At 43.6% G+C, this 15782-nt stretch overlaps 1 protein-coding gene across 1 annotated transcript in view; it reads left to right on the top strand.

Moving 5' to 3' along the window:
* PGM5 (phosphoglucomutase 5) overlaps positions 1-15782 on the top strand; it is a 170738-nt gene that overhangs the window by 154088 nt on the left and 868 nt on the right. The gene's annotated exons all lie outside the window — the stretch shown is intronic.

The raw sequence follows: 15782 nt of genomic DNA, 5'->3' as shown, positions 1-15782 counted from the left end.
GCTCTATCTGAACAAAGAATGAAAAAGTGTCCTTGGCTGAGGATAAAAAAAAAAAAAAAATGCAACTGATTTCTGGATATTTATTTTATATCCTGCTATTTTGTATTTATCAGTTGTAGTAGTTTTTTGGTGGAATCTTTAGGGTTCTCTATATACAGTATCATGCCACCTGCAAATAATGACAGTTTTACTTCTTCCTTTTCAATTTGGATGCCTTTTATTTCTTCTTCTTGTCTGATTGCTGTGGCTAGGACTTTCAGTACTTTGTTGAATAAGAGTGGAGAAAGTGGACATTCCTGTCTTGTTCCTGATCTTAAGGAAAACATTTTTAGTTTTTGCCCATTGAGTATGATGCTGGTTATGAGTTTATTATATATGGTCTTTATTACATTAAGATATGTCCCCTTTATTCCCACTTTGCTGATAGTTTTGATCATAAATGGATGCTGAATTTTATCAAATGCTTTTTCTGTATCTGTCAATATGATCATGTGATTTTTAACCTTCATTTTGTTTATATAGTGTATCACATTTATTGATTTGTGGATATTGTACCAACTCTGTATCCATGGAATAAATGCCACTTGATCGTGGTGTATAATCTTTTTAATGTATTGCTGGACCTGGTTTGCTAATATATTGTTGAGTATTTTAGCATGTATGTTCATCAGGGATATTGGCTTATAATTACCTTTCTTTGTATTGTCTTTACCTGGTTTTGGAATTAGAATAATGCTGGCCTTGTAAAACGAACATGGGATTCTTCTCTCCTCTTTGATTTTTTGGAATACTTTGAGGGGGGTAGGTGTTAGTTCTTTGAATGTTTTGTAAAAGTCACCTGTGAAGCCATCTGGTCCTGTACTTTTGTTTGTTGGGAGGTTTTTTTTTGTTTTTTTTTGTTTTTTTAATTAATGCTTCAATTTTATTAGTTGTAATCTGTCTATTCACATTTTCTCATTCTTCCTGATTCAGTTTTGTAAGAGTATATGTTTCTAGGAATTTATCCATTTTGTCCAGATTGTCCAACTTGTTAGCATATAGTTGTTTGTATTATTTTCTTAGAATCCTTTGTATTTCTTTGGTGTCAGTTGTCACTTCTCTTTCATTTCTCTTTTTTCATGATGAGTCTGGCTAAAGGTTTGTCAATATTGTTTATTTTTACAAAGAACCAACTCTTGGTCTCATTGATATTTTTGTATTTTTTTAGACTCTATTTTATTTATTTCTGCTCTGATCTTTATTATCTCCTTTCTATTCACTTTGGACTTTGTTTATTGTTCTTTTTCCAGTCCTTTAAGTATAAAGTTAAATTGTTAATTTGAGATTTTTTTTTGTTTCTTGAGATAGGCCTCTAATGCCATAAATTTTGTTTAAGGACTGCTTTCTCTGTGTCCTATTGATTTTAGGTTGTTATGTTCTTATTTTCATTTGTTTCAAGATATCTTTTTATTACTTCCTTGGTCTCATTCTTAACCCATTTGTTGTTTAGTAACATGTTATTTAGCTTCCATGTCTTTATATGTTTTTCTTTTTTTTTTCTTGTGACTAATTTCTAATTTTATACCATTATGGTCTGAGAATATACTTTATACGATTTCAATCTTCTTAAATTTGAGACTTGTTTTGTGTCTTAATATGTGGTCTATCCTAGAAAATGTTCCATGTACACTTATAAAGAATGTATATTCTGCTGCTTTGAGGTGAAATGCTCTGAAGATATCAATTAAATCCATCTGATTTAGTGTTTCATTTAAGGCTACTGTTTCCTTGTTGATTTTCTGTGTGGAAGATCTACCCATTGATGTCAATGGGGTGTTGAAATCCCCTACTATGACTGTATTACTGTCAGTCTCTCACTTTATGTCCATCAAGATTTGCTTTACATATTTCAGTGTTCCTATGTTGGGTGCATAAATATTTACAAGGGTTATATTCTCTTGTTGTATTGTCCCTTTATCATTATGTGTTCTTATTTGTCTCTTACTATAGCCTTTGATTTAATGTCTATTTTGTCAGCTTTTTTTTTTTATTCATTTTCATTTGCATGAAATATCCCTTTCCATCTTTTTATTTTTATATTGTATCTTTTGTTCTGAGGTGGGTCTCTTTTAGACAGCATGTACATGGGTCTTGTTTTCTTACCCATTCAGCCAAGAGACCAGAGAGTGGGGCTAGCAGGAATGGTCCCTGCCCCAAAGCCACATAACTCAGTCACTGATATCCCCTCCATCTGCTCAGACTTCTACACCCTGGTCCAGGCAGCTGACTCCTCAGTAGGGTGTAAGTTTTGCAGGGTGGGGGTGACAGGGAGCTAAGAGGGTGGGGCTGTTGCATTCCCCCAGACTGATGCCATATGGAGGGGAGTGCTCCACCCAAGAAAGATGGCTTCTGTGGTGTGGGGGAGTCACTCAGCTCAGGGATCCTGGCCGCTCTCCCTTCAGCTCTCTCCCCAGAGCCACAATCCCGTCTCTCCTCATGCGACTCTAGTCTGCTCTGTCCTCCCTCCACGGAGCCCAGGGTAAGTGGCTTTGAATGAAATTTTGTGTGTTGGCTTTCTAAGAGGGTACCTGTGTCTCTAGAAGACTCCAGTCTCTCCCTGGCAGACAGAATGACCACTGATTTTCACAGCCAGATGTTATGTGCATGCCTCTTCCTGGCTCTGGTGCTCTGAGTGGGGAGCCCAGCATGGGGTTGAAATCCCACACCCCTCAGGGGGAACCTTTGCAACTGAGATGTCCCTCCGGTCTCAGCTGCTGCCCATGGGAGCAGGCCAGCCCCCTTCCCATCCCACCCATCCTACCAGTTTTGAGTAGCTTCTTCTGTAAATCCCTATTTATAAGACTTCTCTTCAGCTCATCTTTAATTGGCTATCCAGGTTGATTGTTCTGTATTTCAGTTGTGATTTCAGTTCTGTCCTGGGAGAAGACGAGTATAACATCCACCTACTCTGCCACTACTTTGTTAAGTCTGAAGTAAAGTTCTACTTTGATTTTACCAAGATAGGAAGACTTGCTGAAACTGTGGGTAGGCAGTCTAGCACTACTTCAATTACCAGGTAAAAAGGTTAATAATATACTTAAAATACTTAAGTATTATATGGTGGTTTTATCTTAAATGCAAAGTCCACAAAAGAACATATTCTTTTGTCAAAAGTAGAAGAAACTCCTGGTCACTGCACTCAAAAAATGTCTATTAACTGTCTGTAAAGTCCACAAATAGTCTTTATATCACAGGGAAGAATCTCCCTTCGGGTGGAGGGCTCACTTCTCTCTCTTGTGCCTGGTGTTAATGATTCTGCTGCTGTATTGCCTCAGTCAGCCCTCATCTCCGCGGTTTTCCTTCCGCTTTGCTTCTGCTGCTGGTGCTCAGTGTGGCCGTCCTTGCTAACTAACTACTTCAGAAACAGATACACCCTGAAGGGATGTGTTCCAAGTGCAACGATGTCTGTTCCTTCTGTTTTCGGCATTGTCTTGTCCAAGTGCAATCTAACTGTCTTCCCTCTGGCCCGATAGATTGGTCCTGCTGCACATAAACCAAAAGGAAGGCCAGCTACTCTGAGGCTAAGGGTATCTCACGGACATAGAGAGATCTTACTTCTGATTGCAGTGGTTTTGGGTGTTTTCCATTAAAAAACTGAAAACACTTCTGATATTCTTAATCCTTTTTAAAAATCTGATCTTCCATCAGAAAAGGTTTTATGAATTTCATTTTATGGGCAAGGACACAGAAGTCAAAGTGGCTGTTGTCTGTCTACCAAAGGTCAATCTGTTGGGGCTAGAGTGCAGGTCCACTCACTTCCACTACTATTCTGGCAAGCTCGGCTTCTTGCTTCAATAACAACAACAACATTCTGTAGCATGTATCACGTGCCGTCCTGTCTATGGGCTAGGCAGAATGCTATGTATTTTTGTGTGTGTTATATCTATTTCTCATCAACATCTAATGTGATAGATATTCATCCATCCATGTTCTATAAATTAGTTTGGCCCTGAGAATCAGAATAACCTACTATTTCTAAGTAGTATCACTGGTATTTGTATCCCAGAGCCCATAGTCTTAACTAGGGTGCTTTACTTGTGCTATCAAAAATATGGGGATGGCCCTGGCCAGTTTGGCTCAGCGGTTAGAGGCCTGCGGTCCAGAGAGACCCAGGTTCGGTTCCCGCTGAGGGCACGTACCTTGGTTGCAGTTTGTCCCCGGTCCTGGTTAGGTCGTGTGGGAGGCAGCCACTCGATGTGTCCCTTTCATGTCGATGTTTTTCTCTCTCTTTCTCTCTCCTTTCCACTCTGTCTGAACAAAAAAATGGAAAAAAATCCTCGGGTGAGGATTTAAAAAAAATATATATATACACACACACACACACACACACACACACACAGACACCCCCCCAATGAAAAAATAAATAGGGTGCCCATTCCAGTCTGACATACCCACCCATTCTCTAAGACTGTTCTCAGATGCAGTTCTTGAGCACCACAATGCCAGAGGAGTGGGAAGTCTGGTCCGTCTTTCAGCCTTCCTGTCCCCATTTATATCCTCAAATCTCTTCCAAAGAACCAGTCCTGTCTTAGAGGGTCAGGACTGGAGAACATCACAGTGCTGCCTGTCACCAGTCAGACCAAGTGGGCTGTGGTGGCAGTTGTGGGAAGAGCAGAGAGACTGTTGACCTTTCCCCTGGAGGAGCAGTACTACCGCCCTGGGATGGGTCTGCACCCTCCGGCCACGGGGACCCTTGCCTGGGCCCTGGCGGTTCTGCAAGGTGAGGGAGAAAGAGCTTGTTCTCTCAGGGCTTCACCCAGCCAGGGGTCCTGCCGCCAGTGGCTGGGCCTTAGCATCCTGCTCTTCGACTTCCTTCATTTGCGCAGGTGTTTGCCAGACTCCACTGTGCCCCGCAGGGCTGGGTTGAGAGGAGACAGTTCCTGGGTGATAGTGTGTGTCTTCATCATGGTCAGCTCAGTCCATGCTGAGAATTTGGATCTCAGTCCCTTCGCTCCCTCAGTCTTCAATCTCCACATAGGGATAATCTCTATTTCGGGAAAAGAGAAAGCTAAATTAGAATGTACTAGATTCCTGGGTGTAGAACTACTCAGGCAAAATGTATACTTATTACTATTGAGAGCATTTCACTGCTACATTACTGCCAGTTTAACCTCAGCAAATTCAGATGCCCACCAAAACAGGCAGCAGATCCTGGGCTGGGCCTAGTTAAGTGGGAACTCAGGTGATGCAGCCCCCTCCAGTAGGGCCTTATTACTGTATGAGCTCAGGGTTGCCAGATTTTGTTATAAAATTTGATTTTTTAAAATTGGCAGGAAAATTATTACCAAAAAGAGAAAAACCAACACTGCATAAAGGACTTCTAGCTTCTGGGAATGGTGGACTAGGTGATTCAAACCAACCCTCCCTCTGAAAAGAAAATAGCTGAAGGAAATAAACAAAAGCATCATTGACCAATAGCAATGTGAACAGGAAGTCGGTTGGAGCTCAGGGAAATGAACCAGAGCTCTTTCCATCTGGGGGCATTTTCCTACCCAGGAGAGGTGCTAAGAATGGCAGCTTTTGGTGAATTACTCCAGTTGTAGGTGACAAGCGTCAGGTTTAGGTAGAGAACCTGGCCCATTACCCCGGTCTGTACCATCCAAAGGACTCTCCAACGGAGGCAACTAAGAGGCAGACATGTGTGGCAGCTTCATGTGGGTAAAGGAAAGACAGGGTTAGGAACTCACCAAAGGAAGAACAACCCCTGTTCTAGGTTGTAAACTTGCAGGAAACCATTCCAAGGGGAGCGCACAGACTGTCATCCAGAGGGTTATAAATCCATGGCTCTGAACTACCTGCTCGCTCAGGAGTCTCGTGCAAGTAGATGAAGGGAGCTAACAGTGCTGTAGTCTCAAGTTATTTCTGTGAGTAACTTTTAAACTAAATGGCCAGCAAACAATAAACGATGACAAGTCTCTTGAAGAGACAAAGCAATGTGCACCAGAATTGATAGAAAATACAGTATAGTGGGTAAGAGATGTGAAGGATACAGGGAGGTCTTACTTAATTGAATTGAAATCTCTAAAGGAGGAGAAGGCCACTGGGGTATAGGTAAAACATAAAAGTAAGGGTTGGTTTCTATGAACTTTGGCTGTATAAAACATTAATACTAATGTCTTGTGGTACTGAGAGTACTCATCATATTGATATTATGGAGAACTAAAATGTACAACCGCAATAGCTGTAAGCCCTGTGAGAGTAACATATACAAGGATCTTAGCTACGAGGGAAGTAGAAGTATAGATCATTATTAGACTTTGATAGGTCAAGGATTTGTGTTGTAATTTCTAGGTAACCATCATAAAAACATAGAAGAAAAAAGTACATAACTTCCCATCTAAGGCGGGAAAACAGAGAGTAAGTTATTACTTCGAATGCAGATGAACTAAATGCTCCAGGGCAAAGACAAAGTCTGGATTTTTTAAAATGACGATGTCTCATTGTAAGAGACACATCTTAAACAAATAGAAAATTTGCAAGCTCAAAAAAAGGTATATACAATTAATAACCAAAAGTCTAGCTCTCTTAGTTTCAGATAAAGGTCAAATGAATTGCTAAAGATAAAGAGTATCTCTTCAAAAGGATCAAAGGTTAAATTCCCCCAGGAAGACTTAACAATTTTTAATTTATAAAGTAAATATTGGTGAAACCATGAGAAGAAATAGAGGACTCTACAATCTCCTTGGAATGTTTTAACGTTCCTCTCAGTAATTATTAGAACAAATAGATTTTTTAAAATTAGAAAGGTTATAGAATATTTAAACAACATAGTTAACATGCCTGACATACGGACATGTATAGCTACTACACCAGACAACATCAACATGTAAGTTCTTTTCATGCCATAGGGAACACATATACAAATTAACTATGTACTTGGGAGTGAAACAATACAGAATATTATCACAAGGGCAATTAAGTTAGGAAGTAAAAAAATGGAATCAGAAAAGTATTTGATAAAATGCTTTTTAAAATTATCTATTCATGATCAAAATTCTACAGATACAGATGAAAAAAAAAAAAGGAAGTCTTTACCCTCTGAAAGAGTATTTCTGAAGAAAACTCTTGGACATCGGCTGTATTTGCAGACTGTCTCTTGCTAACCAAGGAGAACAATTTGATGAGTTCATTTAGAGCTCAAATAGGCTAGGTCTCCAGAAGCAGCGCCAGCTTTATATGTAATTTGAGTTTGTGTCTTTTGTGCTCTTTCCTGGGAATGCTGTCTTTCACAATGTTTACAAAGGTAGTATTCAAATAGTGTACCTGGAACAGAGAAGCCTTTTCACAGGAAAGCGTGAAGACACATCTTTTCTAAACTTCCAGAAAAGGAAAACGTTTTCCTCAGTAGAAGGGAATGTAGGGTAGTGAGACAGCGCAGCTTTGCAGTTAAAATCACAGCACCGACGGTCAGAGCTCAGCTCTGCCACTTACTAGCTGTGTGACTTCGAGCAAGTTACGTGGCTCCTCTGAGCCTGTTTCCTCATCTGTAAAATGGAGGCAAGACCACCTGCCTCGCAGACTATTTATAAAGATGAACTCAATACATGAATTTGGAATAGTGCTTGGCACATAGCGGGTACTCCGTGTAAGCCACTAAAAATTGCTAAAGAAGAATCAAAACTTCAGAACTCTAGGCACCAACTGTAGATGACGGAGGAGGATGCATTTCCTGTTCCCAAGACTTTTACAGGCTGATAAATCAATTCTCTGGCTCTGCCGTGAGAGCAGTTATATTGCTGTGACCAAAACCTGGCCAGGAAACATGACTTTTCTGGCTTCCAAGACTGCTGAGGCAAGAGCAGGGTGGAATCTGATGTTCACACGTACAAGCTGCAATTCTACCAGGGGGAGGCCTCCTGGCCGTCTTCAGGGACGGAGCCACAAGTGCAGCGCTGGGGATGCTGCCGAGGGCCTTGCTGGATTGCATGTCGTGCTTACAACAACCCTGCGGAGCAGGGACTGCTATTAGCATCCCAGTTTTAAAGATGAGGTGCAGAGAGATTAAGAACCTTGTCTAGTAAGTGCTGGCAGATGGAATTAAACCCAAGCCTTAACTGATTCATGCATTCAACCAGCATCCTGTATGGGCTCTCATTTCACTTCAGCATCAACTTCTTTCCCAACCAAATTAATGGCCCAAGCTATGTCAGCCAGCTTACCATTGCCCTGGCCAGCCAGTGCTGCTTAACAAATCACCTCAAAACTGAGTGGCACCCTACGATAGAGGTGTCAGCGTGCCCATGGACCCTGTAGGTCGGGAATTTGGACGTGGCACAGTGGGGTGGCTTGCCCCTGCTCCGTGATGTGTGGGTTCTCTAGCGGGAAGCTAGAAGGACTGGGGGTGACTCAGTGGCTGGGAGCTGGACTCTTCTGGAGGTCTCTTCACCTTCTCGTCTCGGGAGAGTCAGACTTCTCACCCGGGGGCTGGCTCAGGGCAGTATGGGGAGGCCACAGGTCCTTCTGCGACCAGGCTCAGGAGTCACATAACAGAACTTGCTCCAAACTCTGTCGGTTGACCAAGCCTGCCAAGCTTCAAGGGAAGAAGGACTAGGCCCCACCTATTAACGGGAGGAATTCCAACGAATCTGTAGCCATGTTTTAAATCTGCTACATCAGTCTTATCTTTTCGACTGGCTTCAGAACATCGACATAATAAGGATAGCCCCACGCCTCAAGGCAAAACATGGTGCAGCAGCATAGAGGTTCCAGGGCATATTCTGACTCGGACAGTGTTTTTGAAATGGCCGTTCCTACTTTACGTTAGTGAATGGTGTTTTTCAGCACTCAGAATGGGCTAGGTCATGCCATGGTAATCCACAGCCCCAAATCTCAGCAACTCAAACCACCAGTGAAAACAGGCGTGTTTCTAATTCACATTACATGTTCACTACGTCTTGGCTGGGGGCCCTCTTCCATGTTGTTGGTCCTCCAGGGTCCAGGTGTATGGAACAGGCTTCTGGACCGTTGCTGGTCACTGTCAGGGAAAGACCTTTGGCTGAATGCGACCACATCTGCTCCACTCTTAACCCACTGGCTGGAAATGGTCAAAGTGCCCGCCTGGCCAAAGGAGGGCGGGAAGCTCGGCCGCCAGGCCAGGGAGGGGGACTGGTAGAGACGATCGGTGGATGGCGCGAATGACTACCACAGTGATGGAGAAATGCCGTGAACGAAAGGGAGCTTACATTTATTATTTTAGTCTTTCTGAGCCTAGACCTAAGAGCACTCTGGAACCAAGTATTTATAACTAACCTTTTAGGAGCATCTAAAGGTGAGCTAGTTTGGGTGAATGTGTTCAGGTTCTGTAGCACAAATCAAGTTCCAATGTAAAGTGGATCGCGCCCATCAGGGAGCGGTGAGGAGCTGGCTGGGGTTCCGAGGTTGGTTTCATGATCTAACACGTGCCTTGAGGAGAAGCCCAGGACCTCCTGTGTCTTAGGATCAGCGGTCCTCAGGGTTACCCCAGAGTCCTGGGATATGCCCCATATTGGTCACTGGGTCATGTAGCCTCAAAATCAGATGCCCTTCCAGGGTGGTGAGGATGTAGGATCTGGTTAAGGACACCTTGAAGCTTGGTCAGGACTTTTCTGGTATGATATCCATAGGTCCCTTCTTCCCTGTGTGAGCCACATTCAGGAGCAGCCCGGTGGGTGTGCATCACCCTCAAACCAACACACCTGCTGCCCACCACACCCCATTTCAGAGGCCAGCTTCCTGTGACGAGGCAAGGTGACTACAGGGCACGTACCCCACAGCACACCCAGGGCTCAGACATTCAATGACAGGCAGATAACTCACCAATGTGGAGAGGGCAGCAGAGCATAAAACAATAGGAAGCCGTCGGTTAGTACCGGTGTGCCATCTAAAGGCATTTAATTCATATTTGAAAAGATCTATGTCAGTTTTGAGCCAGCAAGTCTGAGATCACAGAGTGCATCTGGTGACCATGGCTCTCCAGTTCACATGCCCCCTCTAGCCTTGTCGGTCGCATGGACGGTGCTCCAGTGTTGGTTCAGCTCGATCACTGGTTCTAATGATGACGGCAGTGCTTATAATCCCCACCCCTGTGTGTCAGGTACTGTTCTGAGTGTTTCCTCCTCATCAGCTCATTTAATCATCACAACTGTTCTGTAAAGCTTCCTATTTCAAGTGAGGAGAATCGAGGCTCAGGGAGGTTAAGTGGCTTACCCAAGCTCGCACAGCTCCTAGGGGGCAGCGCCAGGTAGTTCGGCTTCAGGGTCCTGCTTGTAACCACTATTGCACACTGCCCCTTCTAGAGTATGTAGACGACACCCTATAACATTGGAATTGCTTTGGAAGCTCGTCAGGGATACACCTTCCTTGCCAGTCCCTACCTTCACTGGAGCAGCCCTCAGGAAGCCCACAGAAGTACCCCCAGGGGCTCTTACCTCGCCCCTAGGCAGCAATCTGCTGACCAATCATTGCTGGTGCTTTTAATTCATCTCCAAGGACAAGCCTGTCTTATATCCATATGCAGGAGACCAAGCTAAAGTTCCAAGCACAGGAACCCAGTTTTTAAAAACTGACAACGAGAACCGATAAACCAGATCTTCGGAACAGAGGAAAAAGAGAAGGCATGTGGTTGTGAATGAATAAAAACTATACCTATTTTTTTTGTCAGATGGGCAAAAGGTATTTTGTTTTGGAGTGCCGCAGTATTTCAGTAATTCATTTATATGTGCCATGAAATGAAAGGGGTTGAACGTCGTTCCCAGACGGTTCCAATGCGCGCTCAAGTGTGAGAACCGCTGCCTTAGACCAAGCAAGCAACACGTGGACTAGGAACGAATGTGGGAACGAAATCATGAGAGCAAGTCAGGCCGTTCAGCTTCCACCAAAGTGGGCGTGTGGAGGCAGGTTGCCCCTAAGGATCAGGAGGAAGTGGTGTTTATTATAAATCCCGATTTTATGGGTGTTAGAATATCAGTTTTTTCTGGTTGAATAATCTGCATTCTCTGGACTGTGGTATCTGCCCCAAATCACGAGCTAGGATGAGCCTGACATCCCCACCCCTCCGAGCCCCAGGACAACTCCCTGACCCCCCAGCGCACACCCCTCCCTGAGGCCAGCCCCGTGCTGGCTCCCTCCACAGAGTCTGGCAAATCCTTCTTAATAAGTGATTGTGGCTCTGGTTAGGGTTTTGTTTTTCTCCCCCAAATCAGTTAACTATTTACTTCGAGTCTTGTGACATTTGGGTTATTTACACCTCTCCTGTCTATTGCTGGTCAGGGGGAGAAGTTCAGCTTGTTAGGGGTTTGTTTTTTGTGGCTGATTTACATGAACATGCCTCAAAACAACCACCACATAGAGCAAGAGAGAAATCGGAAGGAAAGTGAAAACAGGTTAAAACCTCGTTTATCGCAGTGAATCCGTTCCAGACTGTAGCGGTTGCACCTGGCGTTGAAGGATTCCCGGGGTGCTCGAACACATAGGCCTACAGTCCACACGTACAGTAATTTTAATTTTAATTGTAATACAGGGCGTATAATTGACTCAGACAGCCGAGCGCGCACTGTATCATTTTCACTGTCTCGATCAACTTTTTAATGAATATACTTGAAGAGACCACGATAGAGTGAAGCCGCGCAAGTCGAAGCGCGAGGTGGCGAGGGACGACTGTACAGGGCTGGGGTTCGGGTGAGGCGAGCAGGGTCCAAATCTAAGGGGATGCCAAAAACAGTAATAAAATAAATATGGTGATGCAATATTTTTAAAAATCAAAATCAATGCAAAAATTCCACAATGAAGTATCAACATTTTAAATAGAGACGGGCCCCAGTTCCCCCTTCAGCCTGGCAGTTCATAAACTCGAGGTGACAGCAACACCCACTCAGCCCCGACCCTGGAGCCGCAGCGTGAAGACAGTCGAATGGACCTGTTGCCAACTCGGTTTGTTCGGGGGTGCGCATTCGCTGCTCCTACAGCTGAGTGTAGGAAAGCCATGTCAGGCGCTCTATGCACTGGAATTAGAAAAAAGATGCTCTATTCCTGATTGATTAAAGTCTCTATTAGTTTATTTTTTTTATTTCCAAAGAATCATCATGAAACTTCTAACACCGTCACGTAACCGGGAATGCTCCTCTTCCCACTGTCCACCTGTTCTTGGCTGGTCAGACCCCTCACCTAGTGCGGCCTTGTCCAGCACCGTGGGATGACGGCCCTACGGTTCTCCCTCCTCCCCCTTAGACTCATCTGTCCACTGTTGTCCTGTCCCTCGCAGGCCTCAGAGTCGGAACTGTTAATGGAAACACTAGAGGAGGCATCCCTGTGCTCCTACCCCGGCTCAGCCACCAAACAGCTGTGCCCCGGGGCCACTCGTGTCTCCTCTCTAGGCTGGGTCTCCTCGCCTGTGACTGGAAGGAATCAAACCAGACCCTCCCGCGTTCCTCTCTGCCTCTCAAGCCCCGTGCTGTGGGTTCTGCCTGAGAAATTTCACACCCGCAGGCTTCTCATGGTTAACTCCTCACTCACTCCCCGTTCTGAGGGCCTCCCCACTGCCTTAGGGAAATCATTCCCCCTCTCTTTCCCATCATACATGGCTGATGATATGAAAGTGGTGTCTGGGATCTACATGTGTTAAAGCTGTCATTTCTAAAGAAAAACATAACAGTAAAAATCCGGTACTACTGACCCTTCCATGCACCCAGAGTGCCCTTCATGAATGGCCACAGAAGAATCTATCTGCCTCATCATTTTCTTTTCATCAAACTGATAATAGCATTCATTTATTCCACCAATATTTATTAAATACCTTCTAAGTAGCAAGCACCTTCTAAGCCCTAAATTAGACAAAGTTCCTGCCCTCCTGGTGTGACCGTTCATATATGTACAGGGGAGGGCAAAAGTAGGCTTTCGGTTGTTTGTATGAAAAAGACATGCAGGTTACTATTATTACAATAGCTTTATTAACTCCAAAGAATGTCACAATGTAACTGTAAACCTAGATTTATTCTACACACTCAGACAAGGAAAAAAATTACCTTACTTTATGATCCTTAAATTAATTATGACTTGCAGCTCCCGTTCCACACAGCTGGCAAAAATTCAATCTTGGGCATTTTTAGGGACCCCTCCCAGAACTCCTCGGGACATACAAACATCTAAAGACTCTCTGGGTTCCTAGAAAATGGCTCAGTGCACCTCACTAGTGTTAAGTCCATGGTGAACATCACTGACGTCCTTCTTCCCAAGCCCTCGCGGTCCCTTGAGGGCACAGGGCTCCACAGCTTCTATGCCAGGTTGGCCGGGGGCCTTTGCTCAGGGTGTTAGTTCCGGTGCTCAGGATACAGCTGCCTTCCTTTGGGCTCGCACCACAACCGTCAAAGCCTGCTCCTCTGACACGATCAGGACAAGGGGCAAGGGCTTGGCTCATTAATCCAGAAGGGAGTTGAAAGACGTCATTGAAGGCATGAATATCTTACCCATTGTGTTTTTAGCACAAAATATTAAACGTATGCTCATTTGTCCATCTTTTAATTTTGGCCCAAGACCTTTTCTTTGAACATGAGTGTATTGTTTGGTTGTGATTATTTTTCTTTAAAAGATTTTCATTCATAATTCATCATCTGTAATGTTCACCTTTCATTTCTTTATAGTCGCTGGGAACTTAACAACACTTGTGAAGCTGTATGAATAAAGAATTTTTATATTCCTTTTATTTCGCCCAAATATTCTATTGTATCTAGTTTGACAGGATTAGCCAATTGCCATTACTCTATTCTTTCCAAAACATTCAATTTCTCTAGAAAGAACCTCACTGGTTTACATATAATTTAATAATTGCATAGTGTAAATAGCAAGTGCAACAGGCACTAATATATTTAGGAACAAACTTAACTGACTCCTGGTTAGCTCATAACTCAACTGCTGGCAGTTGGTGAGCATGTTAGAGAGCGACCTATTGGTCACACACACCCAGTGTGCTGTGGTCATCAGTCGATGTTCTGCAGAAGAGATGGAAAGCGAAGGTTCATCTACAGAGTTCGGTGGAGATCAGTAAAAGGAACGTCTGCAGTATTTACAGCGTCGGTCACCACGGTGCTCGTGCCGACAGGCTCCAGCACTTAAACTCACGGAGTGGAAGGTCCTCCATCTCGACTGACAAGGATGTAAAACGCACATGTTTTCATTTTTCAGTTCTTGAAGTTTCAAAGTCAATGCCACTGCATTTTCTTACATTGATAGGATATTTAAAATTTATCTTTACTTGCTCTCCAGGACCTCAGTTAATGTGATCGATTTTTAACTTGGCTCCCTTTCTCCGTCCTTGTTTAACCTCTTTTATAGGTGTTTAGGAGGAGTTATATAGCAAAAAAAAAAAAAGGCAGCAGGGAGAAGGAAAGAGGGAGAAAACAGGAGGGGAAGAGGATGAACGTGAAGAGTCTGAATAGTCTGGATTCTGTACAAAATGGGCACTTGGCTCCTGAAGGATCCAGATGGCATCACGTGGACTATGTGCTGGAAAATGTGCCAGGAGGAGATTTTCTGGGGACCAGTGGGCTTGTTAAAGGGAAAAGAAATACCCTGTCTTTGTATATCAAGTTTATGGATACGGAACCAGAGGGAATCCCTCCGGCTTGTCCAGTTGTGAAATGACTCCAGATTTTCATCTCCTTCTAGTGTCCAGGGTTGTAGCTGAGCTTTTCCCTCTATACATCTTCATAGAGTAAGATCACTGAATCCATTTAGTCATAAATGTGTTTGACCACTGCATTTAGTGCTAGAGACATCTTTCCAAAGCATAGCTCTGGTAGAGTCACCTTTCAGCTCAAGAACCTTCATCATCGTCCCTTGCCTAATAAATTAAATCCTTCACCTCCACTCTGGCATTTAGGTTTCTCACACAAGCTTTGCTCAGTTATCACTCAGGCCTGTGTCTACACTACTCAGGACGCACTGGGCTACCTATACCCTGGGCGTTTGCTGGTGTTCCTGTCTGCTGAGCATGTATGCATTTCCTCATCCCCCTATCTGTGCAGTATAGGTGAGGGTTGCAAGTGACAGAATCTCCCTCCCTCTCCGAAATTACAGATTTTATTTTCCTCAATATGGTATCTTTTTCTTCCTTTATGCCAGCATTTCCCAAGCTCCCTTCTCCTCAGTATTGCTATTTGTCTTTAAATGGACTCACTTTGTTTTCACTTAAATCTACTTACTACAGGAAGTTTATAGCAGTGCTCTATAAGGAAAAAATACATTATCCCTTGATAAATAAAAAGACACCATAAAAATGAATTTAATAAAAACATACAATGGTATCACCTCCTGCCGAGGTAATTCTTGCCTGTGGCGTGCTCTGTCTTGGTGAAAATATTAAAGGTTGGCAGCAAAGTTTCTCTTTGATGAAATTAGGAGGAAAATAGAGTAGCTTTCTCATTGTTTTCTAAGTCACACTATGTCCATGAAGCACCTAAAATAGTCTCTTGTACCAACTAAAATCATCTTGGTTCGTGCTCCATACTTTGGAAAACGATGCCTTATTCCTATGAAGTGATAAGCAGCTCATGGGCAAGAAATGATTCTGATTTCTCATCGTGTCCTTCATCACTTCAAGAATCTATTCCTCAGGCCTCTAAACTACCCCACCTCCTTCTAGGGGCACTGAGCGGCCTCATGGGCCACTGTGTTATTTGGTGGGAGAAATGAGCAGTTATTTCTGCAGCATGGGCCAATGGATTGGCCTGTCTTTTTTTGACATCTCAAGATAATAGGTTCTTCAGGCCCAT

Source organism: Molossus molossus, unplaced genomic scaffold (genome assembly GCF_014108415.1).
Source record: "Molossus molossus isolate mMolMol1 unplaced genomic scaffold, mMolMol1.p scaffold_m16_p_14, whole genome shotgun sequence".
NCBI lineage: Eukaryota > Metazoa > Chordata > Mammalia > Chiroptera > Molossidae > Molossus > Molossus molossus.
Note: the sequence above shows the minus strand (reverse complement) of the source record. Positions and strands in the feature narration are given on the sequence as shown.